Source organism: Borostomias antarcticus (assembly GCF_949987555.1).
Source record: "Borostomias antarcticus genome assembly, chromosome: 12".
In the NCBI taxonomy this organism is placed as follows: Eukaryota; Metazoa; Chordata; class Actinopteri; order Stomiiformes; family Stomiidae; genus Borostomias; species Borostomias antarcticus.
Genome location: NC_140245.1, coordinates 12,279,280 through 12,292,064, shown reverse-complemented (window position 1 = coordinate 12,292,064; position 12,785 = coordinate 12,279,280).

The window sequence follows — 12,785 nt, the reverse complement described above, 5'->3', positions numbered from 1 at the left end:
TCGTACTCACCCATAAAACTACTTTCACGGCAGCAGTACCCCGCTCTGAGATGCGGAAAGTGTCCCCAGCACGTGAGCACCGGCCCTCTACTGTGCCAGGCTCAAAGGGCAAGGAAGAGCGTGTGTTTTTTTTGCCACCGGCCTGGGCATTTGATAGCGGAGTGTAGAAAAATGCAGCAGCGACAGGGACAGTCATCTGCCTCGTCTCCTCATGCCAAACCGGTGGTGTTGGTACACCCTGCGCCTATGGATTCTAAACTGTCCTCTAATCTATCCTCTGTTGAGCCCTGTCTGAAGGCTGAGTCTAGCTATGATCCTTTTGTGTCTTCTGGATCGGTGTCCCTAACAGGTAATGATGAAACCTATGTGCCCGTTTGCATTCTCAGAGACACCGGAGCTGCCCAGTCTGTGATACTCTCCAGTGTGTTGCCTTGGTCCGATGATTCGTACTGTGGCTACAGTGTGTTGTTGCAGGGCATTGAGATGGGTCATGTGCCGGTGCCATTGCATTTTGTTAATGTGCGTTCGGATTTGGTTAGTGGCAGATTCAAAGTTGCAGTACAGCCTTCTCTTCCTGTGGAAGGTATCACCCTAATCATGGGGAATGATCTTGCGGGTGGGTTAGTAGTACCAGTGTTGGAGGTGGTTACTCCCCCAGCGCAGCCTGCTGCCCTCGATAGCCTGGGTAAGGAGTTTCCCACTGCTTTCCCCTCCTGTGTGGTTACACGTGCCCAAGCCAGGAAGTTGGGTAATGTGTGTGATTTGGAGGAGTCTCTGTTTAGCTCCATACTCGGTGCAGATGAGAGTACAGATGTGAACGGCTTTCCTCCCCAGAGCCCAGTGAAGGAGCCTGAGGTTGATAAGTCTGATGTGGCTAGGTCTTTCAGTGAGGTTTGCATCCCAGTAACTACAGATAATCTGAAAGCTGCTCAAAGAAAGGACTCTAGCTTGGCCAAGTGTTTCTCTTCTGTTGTGACTAGTGAGCAAGCTGCTCACCGGACCGTAGCCTATGTGCTAGTGGACGGACTCCTAACCCGTAGGTGGAGGTCCAGAAGAGAGATGGACAGTGACTGGAGTTCTGTGTGTCAGATTGTGGTTCCTAAACCCTTTAGATCCCATGTATTATCATTAGCCCATGAAATTCCCTGGTCGGGTCATCTGGGTGTGACCAAAACTTATGATCGCATCTTACGACACTTCTTTTGGCCGGGTTTGAAGGGTGATGTGGCTAACTATTGCAGAACCTGTCATACCTGCCAGCTCATGGGGAAACCTAACCAAGTTATTCCCCCTGCTCCTCTTTATCCCATTCCTGTGTTGGGGGAGCCGTTTGAGCGAGTGTTGGTGGATTGTGTGGGCCCTCTGCCTAAATCTAAATCAGGTAATCAGTTTTTGTTAACCATTATGTGTGCAGCTACTCGCTACCCTGAGGCCATTCCTGTGCGCAAAATCACTGCCAAGGTCGTAGCAGCAGCCTTAACAAAGTTCTTTGCTACCTTTGGTTTACCCAAAGTGGTTCAAACTGATCAGGGTACCAATTTTATGTCTCGTTTATTCAACCAGGTTTTGAAAACCCTCCAGATCACTCACAAGGTGTCCAGCGCATACCACCCTGAGAGTCAGGGCGCACTGGAACGCTGGCACCAAACCTTGAAGGCCATGTTGCGCAAGTATTGTTTTGATACAGGCAAGGATTGGGATGAGGGAATCCCGTACGTTTTATTCGCCATCCGTGAAACAGTACAAGAATCCTTGGAAGTTTAGTCCAGCGGAGTTGGTGTTTGGCCATGTTGTCCGTGGTCCGCTGAAGGTACTGAAAGACCAAATGTTGACTACCAACCCTGCTCCTAAAAATGTGTTGGACTACGTGAGTCACGTTAGAGAGCGGTTGCATGATGCTTGTGCCTTAGCGAAAGAGGCCCTGAGCCATTCACAAGAGACTATGAAGTCTCAGTTCGATCGGAAAGCGGTAGAGCGCTCTCTTGACCCAGGTGACCAAGTTCTAGTGTTGTTGCCGGTGCCTGGTTCCTCGTTGTCCGCTCGGTTTACTGGTCCGTACTGTGTTGAGAGGAAGCTGAGTGAGACAGATTATGTCATCCGAACGCCTGATCGGAGACGTCAATCCCGGGTGTGTCACATCAACATGCTTAAACTGTACAGGGCGAGGGAGACGGAGCCCCCGGAGGTCCAGAGTGTCCCGGTGCTATGTGTTACTGTGTCTGACTCAGCAGACGAAGATGGTTTTGTGTTACGCAACCAGGCGCAGCAGTGTGCCCGCCTGGGAAATTCAGAAATGCTGGGCTCTTTACGAGAGCATTTAGGTCACTTAGACAGGGCGTGTCAAGATGATGTTCTGCAGTTAGTGGAGGCGTTTCCCAGTCTGTTCTCCGATGTGCCCACCTGCACATCTGTGTTGCAACATGACATTGAGGTGCAAGGCGCACGGCCAATTAAGCAGCATGCTTATAGAGTAAACCAGAGTAAGCGAAAGGTCATGCAACAAGAAGTGGCCTATTTGCTTGAGAATGGGTTGGCGGTGCCCAGTACAAGCCCCTGGAGTTCCCCATGTCTACTCATTCCAAAGCCTGATGGTACTAGCCGTTTCTGCACAGACTATCGCAAGGTCAACGCGGTCACTGTGCGGGACTCATTCCCGTTGCCCCGCCTTGATGATTGTGTAGACACTGTTGGTGCCGCTGCATGGGTCAGTAAGCTTGACTTATTAAAGGGGTACTGGCAAGTCCCGTTGACTCCCCGTGCCTCTGAAATATCCGCCTTTGTCACGCCTGACAATTTTTTGCAATACACTGTAATGCCGTTCGGCATGTGTAACGCTCCTGCAACCTTTCAGAGGCTGGTGAATACCGTGTTAGCTGGAGTGTCCAACTGTACAGCCTACCTAGACGATCTGGTAGTGTACTCCTCTAACTGGTCTGACCATCTCTCCACCCTGAAGGTTGTGTTCCAGCGGTTGGCCACGGCCAATCTAACTTTGAACTTAGCCAAGTGTGAGTTTGGAAAAGCTACCATCACCTACTTAGGTAAGGAGGTGGGGAGGGGCCAAGTGCGCCCCCTGTCTGAAAAGGTAGCTGCCATTGCTGCCTATCCTGCTCCCACTACTCGCCGGGAGTTGAGGCGGTTTTTAGGGATGGCAGGCTACTATCGCGGATTCTGCCGTAACTTTTCTGTGGTGGTTGCTCCTCTCACCAATATACTGAGTCCTGCCATACCATTTACATGGTCTGAGAGCTGCCAAGTGGCATTTGAATCTGTTAAATTTTTGCTTTGCAGTTCTCCTGTACTTTCTGCCCCCAACTTTGATAAAGGTTTCAAACTGGAGGTGGATGCCAGCGCTGTGGGAGCTGGAGCTGTGCTGCTCCAGGAGGATGACAGTGGACTTGATCACCCCATTTGTTATTTCTCCCGGAAGTTCAATAGGGCCCAGTCCAGGTACTCCACGATAGAACAAGAGACACTGGCATTGTTATTAGCTCTTCAGTACTTTGAGGTTTATGTGGGCTCCAGTACATTCCCCATTGATGTGTACACTGACCACAACCCCTTAGTCTTCTTAAATCGAATGTACAATCATAACCAGCGCCTTATGAGGTGGGCCCTGCTTGTCCAAGGCGTCCCCTTGGTCATTCGCCACAAGAAAGGGTCCGAAAATGTGGTGGCTGACGCCCTTTCTCGGGCCTAGTCAGATAGGGGCCTATGGTTTGCCTGGGTTGACAGTCGGTCTGAGTGGTTCGGTGTAGGGGGGGGTATTTAGTTATGGTGATTTGACTTGTGACTAGACCTTATCACAAATCCAGCAGGTTTGTTCTTTATGGGTGGGGGTGTTACGGGAAAGGATGTGTGGTGGTGTTTTTGTGTTTGTTTTTCCTTCCTGTCTCCCCCAGGTGTTGGCCAGCGGTGATGCATGTGGTTCCTGGTCCCGCCTTGTCCTGTCAATCATCGTTGCCCTCAGTGTGTGCAGTCCTTGTGTCCCTCATTGATTTCCCACCTGTGTTCAATTAGCTACCTTCCTTGTTGTCCAATCATGTGTCTCCCTGTCTCCTATAAGAGTGTCCTGTGTAGGAGGGGGAGGAGAGGGGTTGTTATGTTTGTTTTGTGCCTGTTACATTTGGTTTGTTTTACCTAGTTTGATTGTTGGTTCGTGCCCTCCTAGTCTTTTGTCTTGGCCAAGGGAGAAGGGCTAGGTAAGACACCCTGGGGTCTACATTTTTGCATCATGTAGGTAACCATTGTCTATACACATTAGGTAAGACGCGTGCGGTGCACTTGTTGTAGCAGGTAGGTTAGGTTCCGGGCAAGTCTATTTAGTTAGAGAGTGTGTGGAGTAGGTAGGTTAGAAAGGGTAGGGAAGTTTAGGGCTGTGTTTGTGGTGTGGCACCGCCGCATGGTCTTTCTCCCTGACCCCCTCTCCTACCCTTTGTTAGCGTCCGGAGGAGTGTGAGGTTGTTTATTTTCTCCCCCCCTTGTCTTGTCCATTGCTTGTTGCTTGTCTTGGTTTTGTGTAGAAATAAATCCTTTTTTATGCTACCTTGGATTGGGACATTGTATTGTGTATTGAATGCCCCACACCCAGAGTATAGTGTTGTTCCATCTACCAGCTGTGCTATACACAGACTGTTATATTCTTATTCACCCTACCCCTATGGTAATACCATCTTAATAGGAATGTAACAGGTAGGGTAGGGTAGTGTAGGTGAGGGTAGGGTGGGTGAGGGTAGGGTAGGGTAGTGTAGGTGAGGTGAGGTGAGGGTAGGGTGGGTGAGGGTAGGGTAGGGTAGGGTAGGGTGGGTGAGGGTCGGGTAGGGTAAGGGTAGGGTATTTGGAGCAGCAGACTGTCCACTGCTGCCACAGCACTTCAGGATACATCACATTATATAATCTAGTTTACTGGACAGGTCTTCACAGGCCACACATGCACGCACACACACACACACACACACACACACACACATACACACACACATGTACATACAGACACACATGCACACACACATGTACACACAGACACACGCACACACACACACACACACACACACACATATTGACAGTGAGCCTGAATCAGACAGAGAGAAAGATATTCAGAAAAAGTCACACACATACACACACACACAAATACACACACACACACTCACAGTGTCCAGCGCAAGCATTTGAAGAACATACAGGGTGGATTACGTGTTGATACAGTAACATTTGCATTTCTCTATACTGGATCAGGTTAATACACTTGTAACAACAACATTCCACCATGAGCACTAGAGTCCAGGCTGCACTGACAGGAATGAACGTCTCGACCCACTACTGAGGGTATATCCCCCTCCGTGGATCGCTATGGAAACGCCACCACCAGCTCTGCTCCACTCAGAGGCCACAGCTCCGAACCAACAGCCGTCCAATCAGCAGCTCCCTCCCGTCCCAAACACCCGGCCCGTTACTCACACAATCAGGAACCATGATCAAAGCAGACACTCTGCTAGGGGTCTCGCCTAATCTGCCCAGACCGCCAGCCCCCGAGGAACAGGACTCTAAGAAAAGGGAGGAACAGGACTCCAAGAACAGGGAGCAGCCGCTCGTAAGATGGCCACTAATCAGATGTAGGGAGGATACAGGAGGAGAGGAGAGGAGAGGAGGAGGCCAGGGATAGAACACAAAGCCTCCTTAATCACCTGGGATCTGCCTGTGGGAGGGGGGGGGGGCAGAGCAACATGCACAGGGCAGCTCAGAGCTCTGTACATTACTGTACAAGACTCTGTACTTCCCCTCCTCCCTCTATATATATACCATCAGCCCCGCTGTAGATCAAACTGATATCTATATCTATATATATACCATCAGCCCCACTGATAAAACTGATATCTATATATATACCGTCAGCCCCACTGATAAAACTGATATCTATATATATACCATCAGCCCCACTGTAGATAAAACTGATATCTATATATATACAGTAAGCCCCACTGTAGATAAAACTGATATCTATATACTGTATATACCGTCAGCCCCACTGATAAAACTGATATCTATACAGTAAGCCCCACTGTAGATCAAACTGATATCTATATACTGTATATACCGTCAGCCCCACTGATAAAACTGATATCTCTATATATACAGTAAGCCCCACTGTAGATCAAACTGATATCTATATATATACAGTAAGCCCCACTGATAACTGATATCTACTGTATATACCGTCAGCCCCACTGATAAAACTGATATCTATATATATACATTAAGCCCCACTGTAGATCAAACTGATATCTATATATATACAGTAAGCCCCACTGTAGATCAAACTGATATCTATATATATACAGTAAGCCCCACTGATAACTGATATCTACTGTATATACCGTCAGCCCCACTGATAAAACTGATATCTATATATATACAGTAAGCCCCACTGTAGATCAAACTGATATCTATATATTTACCTCTCCTTTGCCCTTCATGCTCCAACTATGTGCTTACTGTTGAGCATTGTAAGAAGCAAAATATAGTTATAAAAAAACAAAAAAAACAATCAACAGCTGACAGCCCACCTGAGTCCCTGACAACCCTAGGAAGGAATCGAACCCAGGACCGTCTTGCTGTGAGGCGACAGAGCACTGTGTGTGTGTGTGTGTGCACGCGCGTGCACAGGTGCATGCGTGTGTGTAATCTTTCCAGGGCTGCCCTCTCTACTGGCTAATCTATAATTGTGTGTGTGTGTGTTCCTATGTGTCGCCCATTGCACGCATGTGTTGATGTCAACACACCCACATGTAGCATATACTGTTAACACATTAGGTACGACTAGGACGAGTTTGTTCCAGACCCGGAGGGTCTCAGATCTGACAGTCATTACAGGCCCAGTGTGTGTGTGTGTGTAAGAGAGAGAGAGGCAGAGTGAAGGAGAGTGAAAGGAACTGTTGTAGGTGGGTGTGGTTAGCAGGAGTGTGTGGAGGTGGGTGTGGTTAGCAGGAGTGTGTGGAGGTGGGTGTGGTTAGTGGTAGCAGGAGTGTGTGGAGGTGGGTGTGGTTAGTGGTAGCAGGAGTGTGTGGAGGTGGATGTGGTTAGTGGTAGCAGGAGTGTGTGGAGGTGGTTAGTGGTAGCAGAAGTGTGAGGAGAACAGGCAGAACCACGGTCAGATGACTCAACGATGATGGCAACAGAGGAGGCAGATGATTGGTCAACACCATGCAGGGCGTACGTCTGTGTTCACTGAGAAGATGCACAGGAAAGGGGGTGAAGAAGGGGAGCCCCAGTGGGTCCCAGGTGAGCTGATGATGCTAATGGATGAACTTCCTGCTCATCTGCTGCTACCCCCCCACCACACACACAGGTGAGCTGCTGACTAATGCACTGACCTCCTGCAGCTCATCTGCCCCCCCCCCCCCCCCAACAGGTGAGTGAGACAGACTCAGCCTGGCAGCAGATCAACAACAACACTGGTGGTTAAAAGTGATGTTGCATGTACACAGGGCCATAGCCAGCTAGGTCACCGAGGTCCGGACCTCGGTAATTATTTTGGAAAAACAAAATGTTTTTATACATTTTGATGCAAAAATAAATAAAAAGCAATTTCATAGAAAGGTCACAATATAAATGTACAGTCGGGAGTTGAAAATGTCCGGTAGTAGTGATGTTTGGCAACGGTAGCCTACTCCCCCCTGCATACAGCACTTTGTCGCTTCTGCCCATGGAAGTACAGGCGGCTTTGCTTTGAACTAACGTTTGACGTTACTTGTTCAAAGCATGATGCGCGCGCTTAGCCTGGTGACAGAACAGCAGTGATGAGCCTGTACAGTGCTGTGTACTGTACTGTGCACGTGTGGTAAGAAATTTACGAAGTTATTGCTGAAATGAACAACATTAACTACGGCATTGTTGTTACAACAGTTTTCTTAATTGAAGAGTTGCATGACTTGCTGGCTTGAGTCTAAGATAGCCAAACACTCTGGTGCTAGTTAAGTAGCTAGCAAGCTAGTAACGTTAAATTAACACGCAAAAGAGGCATTTGCAGTGTCGGACTCGAGGCTAGCTGGCTTGATGCCATGATAGCTAGCTAGCTTAGCTACCGTTTTGACATGTAGCCTAAATGTGACAAGTGGGAATTTATTCATCTCTGATTTGTTCTATTACTCTAATTTTTACATTATCCATTTGATAGATGCTACAAGTTTGCCGAATTATAATTTCTTATAGTAACGTTTCTAGTTCGGTTGTTACGCTGAAACTGTTATATGAACGATTTCCCTTGCCTGCTGAGTTCGGCATTCGACAGTCGGGCCTGGGGTGTTATAGACAGATGGTTAAACTTTTACATGCTGAAATGTAGACTAGAAGGTAATATGGTTGCTAGTTTAATGGAAAATTAATGTGTTCTTAAATATGTCTTGGACATCTTTAAATTGGAAAGAAATGAAAATTACCAATTAAGATTTTAATGCACAACCATTTTGCATAGCCTGCTTTCCTATTAACTGCATTCTTGAATTAATTCGAAATTATTTTCAAGCAACATACTAGTGGTGTGATATAATGATGAATAAGGTATCATTATTCTCTATATAATCTCTCCTCTCACAATACAGCCAGGCAGTAGCGCCGAAGATGCCAAAAAGATTGTGGCAGAAAACCCTTGACTTTTATGTAAAAAAAAAAAGAGACCATGAGGACAGAGAGGAGAACAGACATCCACAGGACAGAGGAGGAGAACAGACATCCACAGGACAGAGGAGGAGAACAGACAGGGCATAGAGGAGGAGAACAGACAGGGCATAGAGGAGGAGAACAGACACCCACAGGGTAGAGAGGAGGAGAACAGACATAGGAGGAGAACAGACACCCACAGGACAGAGAGGAGGAGAACAGACACCCACAGGACAGAGAGGAGGAGAACAGACACCCACAGGACAGAGGAGGAGAACAGACAGGGCCGAGAGGAGGAGAACAGACACCCACAGGACAGAGAGGAGGAGAACAGACACCCACAGGACAGAGAGGAGGAGAACAGACACTCACAGGACAGAGAGGAGGAGAACAGACAGGGCCGAGAGGAGGAGAAGAGACACCCACAGGACAGAGAGGAGGAGAAGAGACAGGGCATAGAGGAGGAGAACCGACACCCACAGGACAGAGAGGAAGAGAACAGACAGGGCAGAGAGGAGGAGAACAGACACTCACAGGACAGAGAGGAGGAGAACAGACAGGGCCGAGAGGAGGAGAAGAGACACCCACAGAACAGAGAGGAGGAGAACGGACAGGGCAGAGAGGAGAACAGACATCCACAGGACAGAGAGGAGGAGAACAGACACCCACAGGTAGCATTAACTCATGTGTGTCTTTGTCTGTCCTTATAGTGTGTACTTTCAGTGACCCAAGAAGTGGAGAGAATGTTAAATACTTAAAGGACAATGCTAGTTTTTGACAACCTGGACCTTATTTACGACATATTATAAGATGTTTGACTCACCGAGATCACTTTGGTGTAGTTCGGAGGCATGTAGAAGAAATTTAAAATCCAGCGCGAGCCAGTATATCCATGTAATGGCGGTGGTCGGGGCACTTAGAATGCAGTTTCTAAAAATCAATTTTCTGCCGCGAAACGGTTGTTTTCATCAATCTGTCTTGATGAATCGCTAGTTGTGCTTACATAGAACATAGGCCTGTTGTGGTTTTCACATGCCATGATCTTTAGAAACGTCTTTCGAAACGAAATAGCTTCCTCACTTGCTCCAGCACACATGCGCACAGCGCACAATCGTTGCTCCAGCACGAGCAAACGAGCATTGTCCTTTAAGTAAAGTTTTTGTTTTTTACCAATAACAGGTGCCTCTGGTTTTAATTATAGATAATGCATTTTGAATGAATAGGTTGGGTTGTATAACTACGTGTCATTTTAGTATGAATTTTGCCCATTCACCAAAATATGATGTAGCCAAATTATAAATGCATAAGAGACCATAGGGCTTTGGTGCACTCTTTAGGCCACACACCTGTAAGTGCCCCCACGTCCTGTAAATGACTTTGTGAGTGACTGACGTTGATCTCTATACCATGGCTGCGTAAAAAAGTTGGTAAAAAAAAAAGGACCTCCCTAATTTTAAACCCTCGCTACAGCCCTGCATGTACACAAGGTCAGATGATGCTGAGGAGACCAGGATACAATCCCAGAGAAATGGCACCAAACACATGAATCATGATGTGAACTGCAACAGGACAAGAGCCTTCTGGCTGCTTCCCAGCACTGGGAAGAGATGATATGTTGCGAGTAGGCGTGTGTTGGTGTGAGCAGATGTGTGTTGTGTGTGAGTAGATGTGTGTTTGAATCGGTGTGTGTGTATTGTGTGTGTGTGTGTGTGCTGTGTGTGTATTGTGTGTGTGAGTAGGCGGATGTCACTTTTATAATGGTCCTTCTGAGGCACACAGTCCACTAGGTTTGAGACAGACCCTCAGAGGGATAGAGAGAGAGAGAGAGGAAGAGATGGGGAGAGGAGAAAGAGATGAGGAGAGAGAGAGAGCGTGTGTAGGTGGGCCCCTGGGCACTCTGTGATAGCGTGGGAGTGGAGTATGACAGCCTGTGATGGGAACCAGACAGCTGAACCACACAGAGGCCACAACCCTGCGCCCTGCAGAGCCAGCCCCCCTCCCAGGACCCCTCCCAGACCACCTCCCAGACCCCCTCCCAGCCCCCCTCCCAGGACCCCACCCAGGACCCATAATATGTCCATTTAGCTTAAAAACTGTAGGAGTGGTGACAGGTTAGAACAGGTATGAATTCAGAATTAGCAACTCAAAAGCTACAGTGGAGCGCCATTAGTTTGAATGGTGAGCATGGTCGTCAAACAAATGGTCATAACACAAAAACTATAAATTGCACAGCTCTCTCCTGTGAACTGTCACCATAGCAACCACAGCGCAGCAGCACAGCTCTACAGCACCAAAGCACAGAACACACAGAATTCACTGACTCACTCGCCATACGTTTCAATGGGGAGCGCAGTTGCCAAACAAATCATCACACAGCGAAAACTATGTCACACAGATTAAATACTTACATTGTTTGAATCAGCACAGTTGTGTGAACATTTCGATATATAATATGTGTATGAGCTGTTAACTGTAGGCATAGCGACAAGTTAGAAAAAGAGTAAAAATGCAAAATTAGCAGCTCAAAAGCTAGAGTGCGTCGCCATACGTTTCATTGGGGAGCACAGTTGCCGAACAAATCGTCACACAGCGAAAACTATGTCACACAGCTTAGATACTTACACTGTACGAATCAGCACAGTTGTGTTCAAACATTTCGATGTATAATATGTGTATGAGCTGTTAAAACTGTAGGAGTGCCAGTAGTTTACAAAATGTGTGAATATTTTCAAAGCAACAGCTGCCACCACTCTAAAAACATCAAGTTACTGAACATTCAACCAGCAATTTCAATGGCACAAAAATTACTATTAAAAGTTAAAAAACTATAAAAAATATCAAAAATCTGAATACATCCGGGAAACTGCTATAGACGATGAACATTTTAAAGTTTGAATGAAGTTTAAGTAAGTAAGAAAGAAAGAAAGAAATAGTCGGAATATTACAAGTTGGGCTAGCTTCTACAAGCTCTCCCTCTCTCACATCCTCCCACTCTCTCTCTCGCACATCCTTCCACTCTCTCCCTCTCTCACACTCTCCCACTCTCCCTCTCCCACACAACCTCCCACACTCTCCCTCTCCCACACAACCTCCCACACTCTCCCTCTCAACCTCCCACTCTCTCCCTCTCCCCCTCTCTCACACACGCACTCGCCCCCGGCCCTCATCCCTTACGCAGGTGTGACTCATCACATCCACATCCCACACCTGGAACAGGGCCTATAGGCACGCACACACACACACACACACACACACACCAACCCCACTTTATCTGTTTCCCAAAGCTCAAACAGTAAAAGCGAGTGATTCTGCAGAGCTTACCCCGACGGAAGCTTTCTCATCCAGGTAAACCGAAGCAGGTTCCGCTCCCCCAGATTCTCCTGAGAATGAGCATCAAACTCCCTCCAGGATCAGCAGCAGGAGGAGAGGGCGGTGGGGTTGAGGACAGAAGCAGGAGGAGAGGGCGGTGGAGTTGAGGACAGGAGCCAAGCTCCCCTCAGCCCTCGCCTGGGTCCATAGCTGCGTGGGGCAGGATGAGATGAAGCGGTTTTCCGGTGTCGGGTAGCCGTAAGCGTGAGATAGTGGGACGGGGTGTGTCTGGGGGGGGTGGGCAGCTCCGAGAGAGATGGGCTATCTTCTCAATCACCAATCGTGGCCAAACCGGGGGAGTCTACGGCGGACGTACGGTTCTCAAAACTCACTGCAACTAATAAGCTAATTATCATCCACTCGCCTGTGACAGAGAGGAGGGGGGGGGATAGGAAAGGATGGGGTAGGGGGAGGTTCATACGAAAGCGGATTAGTCATGTGAGCCATCTGTGTCCAGGGAATTAACCATGGCTTTTAGTTAGTCACACCTCACTGCATACAGACAGTAACATTATGTTTGACTATACAGACAATTATGGTATTTCAGACAATTTAACAGGCCTACGGTAGGCAGAATAATTAGTTGTACTGTATATTATTTTTACACTGTATTTTACTTGATTTATTTTCATTATCTTTTATTGTGTTTTATCTTGCATCTTATTTTCCTGTTTTTTTGTCTATTTTTTGGAAGCACTTTGAGCTGCATTTATTTGTATGAAAGGTGCTATACAAATAAAGTTGTATTATTATTATTATAA